Source organism: Cupressus sempervirens, chromosome 4 (assembly GCF_028749045.1).
Source record: "Cupressus sempervirens isolate cs-2001-9-10 chromosome 4, ASM2874904v1, whole genome shotgun sequence".
NCBI lineage: Eukaryota > Viridiplantae > Streptophyta > Pinopsida > Cupressales > Cupressaceae > Cupressus > Cupressus sempervirens.
The window spans coordinates 269,453,575-269,465,101 of NC_143121.1; positions in this window are offsets into that span (position 1 = coordinate 269,453,575).

An 11,527-nucleotide genomic window follows, 5' to 3' on the forward strand; every position below is an offset into this window, starting at 1 on the left:
TGTCTAAAATCACATTCCAATAAAAGATAAATGAAGCAACAATAGGTTAAAAGAAATACACTTACAATTTAGTTTATTTCCAATGACTATCATTAGCAGGTCAGGAGGGGAAGCTTATGCATATGGGGAATTATAGTTGTTGATTTTGAAGCTTCAATTGTTGATATCAGAGCCACTTGATAGAGTTTGGTATTTTTTGAATGGATTTGAAATTTTTTTTCCCACATTTTGAAAAACAAAAAAGTGCTCCCAACCCCTACCAAGGTCAAGGAGAATAATTTGGGACATGTAGAAAAATAGATAGGTTTTCACTCCTCAACTTCAAGCAAAATGATATTAGATTTTGAATTCATAAGTTTGACATAGAAATATTAATTAACTATTATACATGTATATGATTTTGTATGGTGTTAATCACCTAGACTAAACAAGATTGCATATATTTTCACCTCACAAGTCACAACTAACAAATATTATAAATAGTAGCAATTGATGCCACAAACACTGAAATATTGCAAAGGGAATTTATGTGCACTGGTACTCACACTTTTGTTGAAGCCGAAAATAGGAGAATATTGTTTGAGTGAAAGTCAAAATGAGAAGAGTGCATGCTCCCATCACTGATGCAACTCACCACAGCTTTGAGAAATGTTCCTATAAGAGTTTACCAAATAAAACTCCATACAGATACTTTTGTAATACTTATTTACAAACTTGATTGTATTGTCGATAGGTTCATATGGGCTCCTCCGTATTCATCTATGGATATGAATCTCTTTATTACTTCCTAAACTACTCTAAATGATACCATATTTCTTCAACACTACAACATCGTTAGGGTGGATACTTAAGGTAGGCTTGGTGAGTGTCCAATTCAGATATTTTCCAAGAATATATTTTCACTATAGGGAAATCTCCTTCAGAATGTTGAAGTAGATAACATTTTCTTCTCTATCTCACATAATTACAAGAAATAAATGGGAATTGTGCTTTTCATTTGAGCATTGGACCTCCAACATCTTTTTTCACCATATTCTACAATTCAATGAAGTCTGCAATGGTCTTAGAGTTTGTCAAGCTTACCATAACAAAAGCAATTGATTACTTGCTCGTAAGAGATTTGAGATATGAAATTATGGTGCAACAATCACCTTCTTAAATACATGGAAAATTATAGTTTTCAAGTAAATTATTATTTAAATTAGGTTGTTCCCAAGAGAAAACAATGTGTCTCATCCTTATCATTTTGAGATTTTTTGACTTCATTTCTGTAGTGATTATTATTATGCATGTTGGCCTTCCTCACAAGTTTTTTTATTACATGCACACTTATTTTTCTCATAAGAAACTATATTCAAGAAGCAATTAACCAATTTGGTTGGAAAAAAATGGAAGAAAACTAGTTATAAATGAAGCTAAAAAATCAAATCTTGTCTAACCAGGTAACAAATAGAATAAGATAGAAAACAAGTCAAGTTAAATAGGAAACAAATAGAATAAGATAGAAAATAGGTCAAGTTAAATAGGATTTGATGTAATAGAACTGTACAAACACAGAGTAACAAAATTGATTCTTATGCATGGTATAAATCTTCTTCTCAAACATTCTATCTTGTAAAAGAATAGAGAATACACATTTTATGGCTTTGTATGAACAATGGTTCAGAAAAGAAAATGGATTACAAACAAAATAACATACATAATAGAAAGAATCAAAATATCTAATTTTCTTTTGCTCTATTGTATTCTGATGATGAATTACGTAGTGTGATCTAAAATATTACTGATTAAAATAATTAAAACAAACTTCTGGATCTTAATTATATAAGGATTTTTGAGTTACTTCAAGAAACTGAAAAATGTTTACACAAAATCTGAAACATTGATGAGAAAGAAAAAATACAAATATACCCTAAATATATTATTGAATATTATAATAAAATAGTTTTTATAAACCCTATCATATAGATGAGAACTTCCAAAATTCACTCTAGGGATGGGAAAAAATAATGTTTAGTTCATATCTTTTTTGCAATTCATATTTTCCAGAATCATGAAGGAGTTTTGCCATGATTTGTACAACAATACAGGTACATTCTATTGTGTATGGATACATTTATATTTTCCACTTTGAGTTTTGAAGTTTTCAGCCAAAATCATATAGTAAAATAAGAATAGGAATAATGGTTGATTTCTTACAATTCTTATAGTTGAAGAACTCCATGACATGTGTCTACATTTAAGGATACAATATAAATATTCAATAGTTATTGTAAAAACCTAAATTAATAAATTATAGAATGAAATTATTTTTGAATCCTTAAGGACCAATATGAGTCACATAATTTGTAAATACCTTCCAATGTTGGGTTACCACATTCCTAGTAAATGATTCATTTTTCAATCATAGAAGCCATGATAGAGATATCAACACAATATATGCTTCCTGGTTTGTTAATTTTTTCAGTAGTATGATATAGATCCACACAATCATGTGTCTAGTGAAAGTAATGTTGCTCAAAGTAAAAGGTCATACATGTCGATGTACAAGCCACTACTTGGTAGAATACAAGTACCACATGTTAAATGATTCCTAGTATATGTACTCTTCAACATATGTCCAGATGTCCTTAAATAAAAAATTTCTATTTTTTTTCAATATAAAAACAAAAAGATCATCCCAAAAATCAACACTGATCAATCATAAAATAGGAATTAAATAACAAAAAATCATTTTAATAAAATCTTTTTGTAGAACATAAGATAATAGGGCTACACACAACTTCCCAAAAATGAATTATAGGTAAGAGTGATATGAAAAATTTAGTCTCCACCTATTTATAGGTGGGACTAAAAATCAACAAAAAGTCTACCTTTACTTGTATAGAATGGTTTTGGTTATTATTTTGAGGCCATTTCCATTTTAATTCTGATTTGGGAAGCACATAGATGATCACATTTACGAGACTTCCATATGAAATTGATTCAAGAATCGATTAGGGGAATGAAGTATCTATACAAAATCTTTATTTTGATTACAGAGTGAGTAGGGAAGTGATTTTGAATATGTGAATTGGTATTAGACTTATGTAACTTGTTTGATGGTGGAAATACTATTTTGAACTGGATTACAAAAGTTTTTTTGAAATACACAAGCATCCATTTCAATGAATCAGTTTGTGTACTAATTCAAGAATCAACTATTTTGAATGCGCTTCTATTGGTTTAAAATTGGGGAAGTTGCATGTGGCCAATAGTTAGTTTTGTTTGTGAATCAAACCATATAGTAATGCAATTATTCTTGTACAGGCCAACCAAGTAGTGAAATAACTCTATGATAAACTATTCAACAAAAGAAATGTTGAATCTAAAATCCATGTGGTGGAGTTTTAAATGAGGTTGAGCACCAACTGTTTGATAAAATGTTGATGCAAGCAACTGCAGAAATAAGAGAGCTTGTGTAAGCCAATTAAGCTATATCTTTATGAAATCGAAGCATATTAGTGCTTTATTTTGTGACAATAAAAATAGTCCAAATATACAAGATTTAGATAAGTTTAGTGATCACTCTCATTATGTAAGTATGATGATAGAAATAGTAGCATGTCAAGGGGTATTTTTGGTCCAATTACATTATAATTGCAGTTTTAGTAAAATATCAAGGTTTGTGAATTCTTTTCTAGATTAGTACACAAGGGGTAGGCTTATCAAGATCATGCAATCAGACACATGGATTTTTAGTCTCCTTGCAATATCAATCTTCTAAGCTCCTCATCTAAAGTTGCCTTTGAAGAAATGTCAGACTCCTAAATCTAACAACATACTCAAAGGAAAAGATCAAGGAAAATATCTCTTATAGTACATATTGAAATAATAAGAGAGAAACTAATATAATAATCAAAGGTAATAATTTTGGATCGATCCAATATAATATAGATAAATATCTGTACTTTGAATATATATGCATATATTCCATATACTTTAATCTAATTTTTCAACATATTATTTCCTTATTAATGCCACATATAATAATCTAAGGTAACTAATTTCACTAATTTATATTCACTTATATTTATAATAAATAAGCAATTAATCCTTACGTCTAGTTGGTGCCTATTCGACTCCCTCCCCAAAGACAAGTCTCCAATGGTAAAAGTTTTTTCTATTTCTTCCTATTAGGATTAAACGCAGACATAAATAATAGTTACATGCAAATATAACCAATATCAAAAAATAATAGATCACACAGAAGAGAACACAAGACACAAAGATTTGACATGGTTCACCCAATCCCTGGGCTATGTCCACCAACAACAAGTCCAATATTATTATTATCCAATGATTACAATCTGGAATCCCTTACAACTCAATATTGCTGCAAGAAGCTAAAATATCACCATTCATTATGAAATCCCTAATCCTAAACCTTTTATACAAGCTTTTTTTGCTTACAAAATTAGGGCTAGAATAAGTCATCTAATAGAAAAATAGAAGTCGATGCCTTTTAAAATATAAGGTCATTTTTTGCTTCAGGAACAATGCCCCTTTTATAATATAAGGTCATTTTTGGCTTTAGGGGCAACACTTGGGGCACTACCCCCAAACCCCTGTAGAAATAATCTGGGGAGAAATAGTGCTGAATAAACCTCTAAGTCTAATTAGGCTCCACATCACAACACTTCCCTTATCGTTGCTTGTATCTTTTGACCAATATTTCATATCTCTTACTCTTTTGTTTGCATCTTCAAATGACATGAATGATGATGTTTGGGCATAAGGAAACTCTATCCTACTATTAGTGTGATCTCAACTCTTATCTAATAGTAATTTTAATTAATGAGAGGGCCTTGATTCCACCAAAGTACCAACATGATATGCAAATATACTCTACCTTCTTTATAAAAAATAGGAAATAAATTATATCACCTAATTGGAATACGATGAGAATTTCAATTATGTATCAAAGGCCCACACTTAACCATGCACTCTTAAAGGTGTGGATTGTGACACTAGCAGATGATTACATATAGTTCCCTCTTCCTTATTCATTGTGTATGGAATGTTACATGGTTTTATTGCATGAGATTCTTGGCTGGTACTAGCCTAATAAAATTTTGGATGTGACTATTTTTATCTATTCAACAGTACATGTCTTTATTTGTTGACACATCTTATTTTCTAGTTCATCTTTGGAGTGTAAGGGAAAATTATTTTTCGTATGGTAATTATGTGGATCACTGTACAAATGTCATTAACCAAGGTGATATCACAACATAATAGGTTTACAACATGGGATATTTTTGATAGAAATTTATATTGAATATTGATAGGACAAAATTAATCACTGCAATAGACTAACAACCATATCCGCAATAGAGTTGAATAGACATTGGGCATACACATTGCAAAAACATGTGGAGCACAAGGAGAAGATTTGGACCTCAAGGAAATAGAGAAGTCTAGAGTGAAAATAAGAACATTTCCCCTTACACACAATAATCTTGCTTTGCACATGCACACATTCTTATCCTTTTTCATTTTCCCCTCCTTATCCTTTTTTTACTATTTGCTACATCTCCTAAGTGTTGTCTAGTATATGAGATGCTTTTTTAAATGCTTCCATCATATATACGTGCTTCCTCCATGTAACTCTTTCTAAGGTACCAACGTATCTGAATATTAATTTCTGATTTGAAAATTTCTACCATCTCTTTAATTATTTTCTTACATTTACAACTTGCTCTTATACCATGTCGATTTTTTGAGGATCACTAAAAATGCATTTGCACTGCCTATAATTTATGTACTTTCTAGAGGTAGTTATCTCTTGCATTTATATAGAGAGTACATCGAGAAGAGACATGTCCCATGAAGGGACATGTCTATTCATTATTATATGATTAACATAATTATATTTATAATTATGTGTGTGTGTATATATATAATATATCTTAAGCTATTGTATAATAATACTTGTATATATATATTTAAGTATATATACATCTTATATCTTTACTAGTAATCATTCAATTGAAGCTACAAAACATCAATAGTTTAGATAATATTAGTATATGATGCAAGAGTATCCTGAGTATAAGAGCAATCTTGCATCACCCAAAAATATTTAGTTTTTGTTTCTTGAATAAGGGTTGTCTCAATGCAGAGTTGTTGTTTCTGGAGGCTTGCTACTTAGTAAGTTAGTCATATGAGCTTGGAATGTCCTAATTTTTGAGGTGGATGTTCATCATGGATATATCAGCCTCCCAATCGAGGCTCAATGTCATATCATGAGTATTCATGGATTTATTGCAGATTTTTGGTGTGTAATTTTGGTATAAAAACTTCAAGTTCACTATTGAAGATCTTAGAGGCCTCGGATGGGCTTTGAAATGGGGTTGACTAGAGCTTGCGCACGTCTAGCTTTGTAGATAAAATGTTGAGGATTTTGAAAAGTGGTTATAATAGCCAATAAGAGAAATGATTCAAAATTTATGGTCTTCTGAAGTTGGGTTGACCAAAATTTCCAAAATAAGTGTCAAAGGTGTATTAGGCCGACTCTATATGTAATTTTAGAGTTAGTTAGTCTCAAGGGTTAGGGTTTAATGTCTAGAAACTTCCTAAGTGGTGTAAAAATACCTATTTAAGGAATAACCATACATTGTCTAGGACAAATCTAGGTGATAGATTGCAACTGTATGTTACAAATTATTGTAAGGAAGGTGCCCGTATGGGTTTTTATATTGTATTTCAAAATTTTGTAATTTCACATTTGCAGTGATAATAAGAAGCTCATATTTTTTTCTTGCCAACTGATGTTATTTCTTTGTTTTTGTTGTGTTTCTGGTATTAAGGGGAGCATCCTTCATCAAGTAATATCATAGTAGGAGTTCTTGAGTGTAAATAGATCATTGACTATAAGGCAATTGTACCAAGACTGTGGTTTGGGCTGTGCATGTAGACATATCACTGACTACGAGGTAGTTTACACTAGGGTTTCAATGGAAGTACAAAGATGCCTCCATGAAGAGAGCATGGTGGGAGAGTCACAGGTGTTACATCTAAGGGTTTTAGAGTCCTTTAGAGGAAAATACAAGAATTACAAGAACAAATGTGTAAAGAAATGAATCTTGTTGTAGGAGATTATGAAAGTGAGGATGAAAGAGAAGAAGAAGGAAACATTGATCAAGTGGTAGTAGATGAAGTTCTGAATCCAAAGGAAGAGAGATTTTCTAAGGCTATTTCCAAGATTGGGAAAGACCTAAGTTTGATGTTCCCACATTTTTGGGAAATCTTAACCCAAATAAATTGATCAATTAGATCAATGGATTAGAGGAATACTTTGAATATGAAGATATTGAAGATCTAGATAGGGTCAAGTTTGCAAAGACAAAACTAAAGTGTCACATAAAGATATGGTGACAGGAGATCCAATAGTAGTGAAATAGAAGAGGGAAGGAAAAAATCATCATATGGGTTCGAATGATAGCTAAAATAAAGCGACAATTCATTCCTATGGATTATGAGCTTGATCTGCTAAAGAAAATGCAAGGGTTGAAGCAAGCAGGAAGATCTATTCAAGAGTATACTAAAGAGTTCTATTGAATTCTCATTAGAATCAACCATGTAGAAGCTAATAAGGAGAAAGTTACCCATTATCTTAATGGGTTAAGGCCAAGCATTCATGAGGAGTCGAGTATGGTTCAAATGACCAGTATTGAGGACGCACACTAGTTTGTCCTAAGAGTTGAGGAAAAGATGAGCAAAATGTTTGATAACAAGAATAGTGGAAGAGGTCATGGTGTAAGATCTAGCAAATGGTCTTATGGAGGCTAAATGACGATCAAAAGAACAAGGATGTGGTGAGTACTAGTAGTCAAAACCAAAGGGGAAACAATTCCAATCATTTCTATGAACAAAAAAACATACATCATAAAGGAAGAGGAAGAGGAAGAGGGAAAGGATTTGGAAGAGGAGGTTTTTCATGGAAAATGTTTACACTGTAGAGAGGAAGGGCATAGAGCATTTGAATGTTTCTAGTGCCAAGGAACGATAGATCAAAGAACCAAAGGCTAGGCCAAAGCTGCACATGTTGATGAAGATGCCAAATAATCTTATTTTGAAGATATTGAAAGAGGAGAAGTCCTACTTAATAGGAGAGTCTTGCCGAGTCGTGAGAATGAACTTGATCAAAGGAGGAGTTTGTTTCACACCAAGTGCAAATATGAAGATAAGTGTTGTGATGCAATCATTGATAGTGGAAGTACTGACGATTTGGTGTCAAAAAATATGGTCACCAAGTTAAATCTCAAGAGGTAGGAACACTCGCTTCCATGCCATATTGTCTAGGTGTAGGATGACCACAAGGTCATGGTCAATGAGCAGTGCCTAATGAAGTTCAAGATCGGAAGCTACCAGGATGAGGTGCTTTGTGATCATACCTATGGACATATGTCATATGTTGTTGGGTAGGTCGTGACAGTTTGACAATCATGTTGTATATGATGGGAAATTTGTTGGAAGCATGAATGCTGATGATATTCCTATGGGGGAGTATTGTAGAAACATGATTAGATCATTATTATGATGATATGTTACATTCATGATTGTGTTTGTCATTGATGTCAACATAGCAATTTTTTGTGGTATATGATAGAAGAACAATAGAAATATCAAGTTGGTATGGATAGATCATTGAGTACTTTCAGTAGCAAGGTTAAAGAGAGATACTACTAAGTGTCTAGTATATGCAGCTAACCTTAGAAGCATAAGATATTAAGTTTGGAAGAAGTTATGAAAGTTCAGTGAAGACTATTCAGAGATAGAGTTTATAGAGGCATGATCTAGTAAACTTGTTATATCTCTTAGCAAAGTTGTTATTCTAAGAAGCCAAAGTTACAAATGTGAAGAAGAAATGTTGGAGATGAGGTGGCTAAGTTTTCTTGTCATAATGACACGTGTATGGAAAGTTATTTGAGTTACAAGGTGAAAGATTAATGTTATCACTAAGTGTAACATGTTCTTAATGTGGTCCTATAATAATTAATTGAGAAGGTGTAATAGCTGACTCAGGGAATTATTTTATGGATTTGATATAAAGGAAGGGAATTTTTCTTTATCATAAAGATGTATGTATGGATGAATGTGAATGATTGAAGAGCAAAATGCAAAGATAAGCAGTGCAGAGCAGAAGTGAAGAAAACTTCATTGCCAAGGTTTTATTGTGTGATCTAGAGTTGGATACTTGGATCCAAGGTTTGTGACCTAGTCTTTAAGGTCTGACAGTGATTGGTCTAGTTGACAAGACAAAGGAAAGAAGTTTGAAGTACAATACACACAATTATTCTGCAAGGAATAGTTGAGAGATCAGTTGGTCAGTGAGTTCATTGGTCTTGCTCAAGAAGTTATTTAGACATGTTGGTGTAAATACGTATTTACTATTTACACTTACTTAAGTTTACTTAGGTTAATACATATTTATTATTATTTATTTATTAGCCACCTAGGAGTATGCATAATCTTGTGATTTGTCATGTTGACAACACAAGAGTCCACACCTCTTTTATGCACATGTTGTCTACAACATAGGAGTTAGCACAATAATTAAGCACATGGTGTCTACAACCTTGTCATTCTTATCCACTCATCTAGAGTGATGGATAAGGAATGTGCTTAGTTGTTATGATGCTTATCTTATCTCCTAGTTCTTTCTAGAGACATTCTAGGTGCTTCTTGAGAGGCCTTTATAGATAGACACTCCTACTATGTTTAGACATCATATACTGAATAGAGCAATGTATGAGGACATACTCTAATTAATTGATCATATCCATTTTTGGTCTATAGTTGTGCTTGTGTTTGAGTTCTTAGTTCTTGGGTGAATTTTTTCCTTAGGCAAATTCTTACATAGTATCTGAGCTTGGATATTTTCTCATCACATAGTCGTTCGAGACCATTGTTGCTTCAACACCTCAGCCTGAATCTAGAGTACTGCAGAAATTGGGAGTGTCTAGAGCCAGATTTGATGTCACCATTATGTTTAGAAATCTGATTCGATGAAGATTGAATATAAACTCAGCTACCTTGGCCCAAGGTTGATTGTGAGGCAAATTTTTTTGCAAAATGACACTCAAAGGACCAATTTACAGCATTGGTATGATCATTTCAGATCCGTACATTTAATTTTTAGATCTACATTTTTTTTGTCTACATCTCTGCTATTTTTTTCGAATCTGCATTATTTTTCAGAAATGTTTTGGCCATAGGGCCATAGGAGAGATTTTTTGCCGGTGAAGATTAAAGCTTGCTAGTGCCAAATCATATATTTGCATCACATTCAAAAGGTCCAAAAACCCTCAAATTGGATTTTGATTCATCCAAATTAGACATCTGAGGCAAAATCTAGAGCCATTTTTTTTTTGGGGGTGCAGTGATGATTCAGAAAAAATAACAGTAGCAACAATTTTCAAACAGCGATATCTCCCTCATACAGACTCCTTTTTGCGAGCAATTTTTTTTTGTTTTGGGGTAGGATTTTGTGATCTACACATTGGTGTAGGTGGTTTGAGATCTCTGTTCCTAAATTTTTCTATAACTCACAAATCCTAAATTTTGCCACTTAAAATGCTTCGTACGGGCTCATCTAGACACATAATCAAGTTCTATTTTTTTTGAAAGTGCATTTTTTTGTCTATTTTCCAGATTTGTGATCATATTATAGGTTCTATAGATAGAAATACTACTTTCAAAAATAGGCCCTAAATTGGCAAGTGGCTATCAAGTGCCTAAATCATACATTAGGGGGGGTTCTTTCATTCATTATTCTTGTTTCTTGGAGAGTTCATTGATTGATCTCATGGAGGAGTTTTGTTTCACATGTCGGCATGGCATTAGACCTAGGTTGACAAAAAGAAACTATCACACATGGAGTGATACTCTCCTTGATCATCTTAGAAGAGAGCACAAGGAAGTATTTCCTTATTTATGTTCCAATGACTTGATCACTGATGAATCACAGGAACCTATTAGTAAACTTATTTGTATCATTCTTACTAGTCTCTCTTCTTTTGATTATAATAAGTTGGTTGCCAAGATATGGTATCCATATAATTATTGGATCTATCTTTGGGAGAATTATGGAGATCCAACCATTCCTCCATTCATAGAAGATATCATAGCTTTGGTTGCAGTTACATCCTCTTCAATTGAGATCACACCTCTAGCTCTTGTTTCTCCTACTAATCTTGTTCTAGCCACAAATGTTTCATATTCAGTGCAGCAGGACCCTTTATGTCCTCCTACTCTACCTTCATGTGAAAACTTCCTTTCTACCCTTGTAGGTCTATTCATGGAGTCTCACATTGAAGATGTGGGAGACACTCTTGAGGATATTCATCTTCTCTTTGAGGCAGATTCTTCATTCATTATCGCAGTGATAGATTCATGTACTTTAGCACAACAAGGTACACATGGTCTTCCAAGTGATGACTTCTTGACTGACATGTCAAGTTTGTTCATGGAGTCACATACA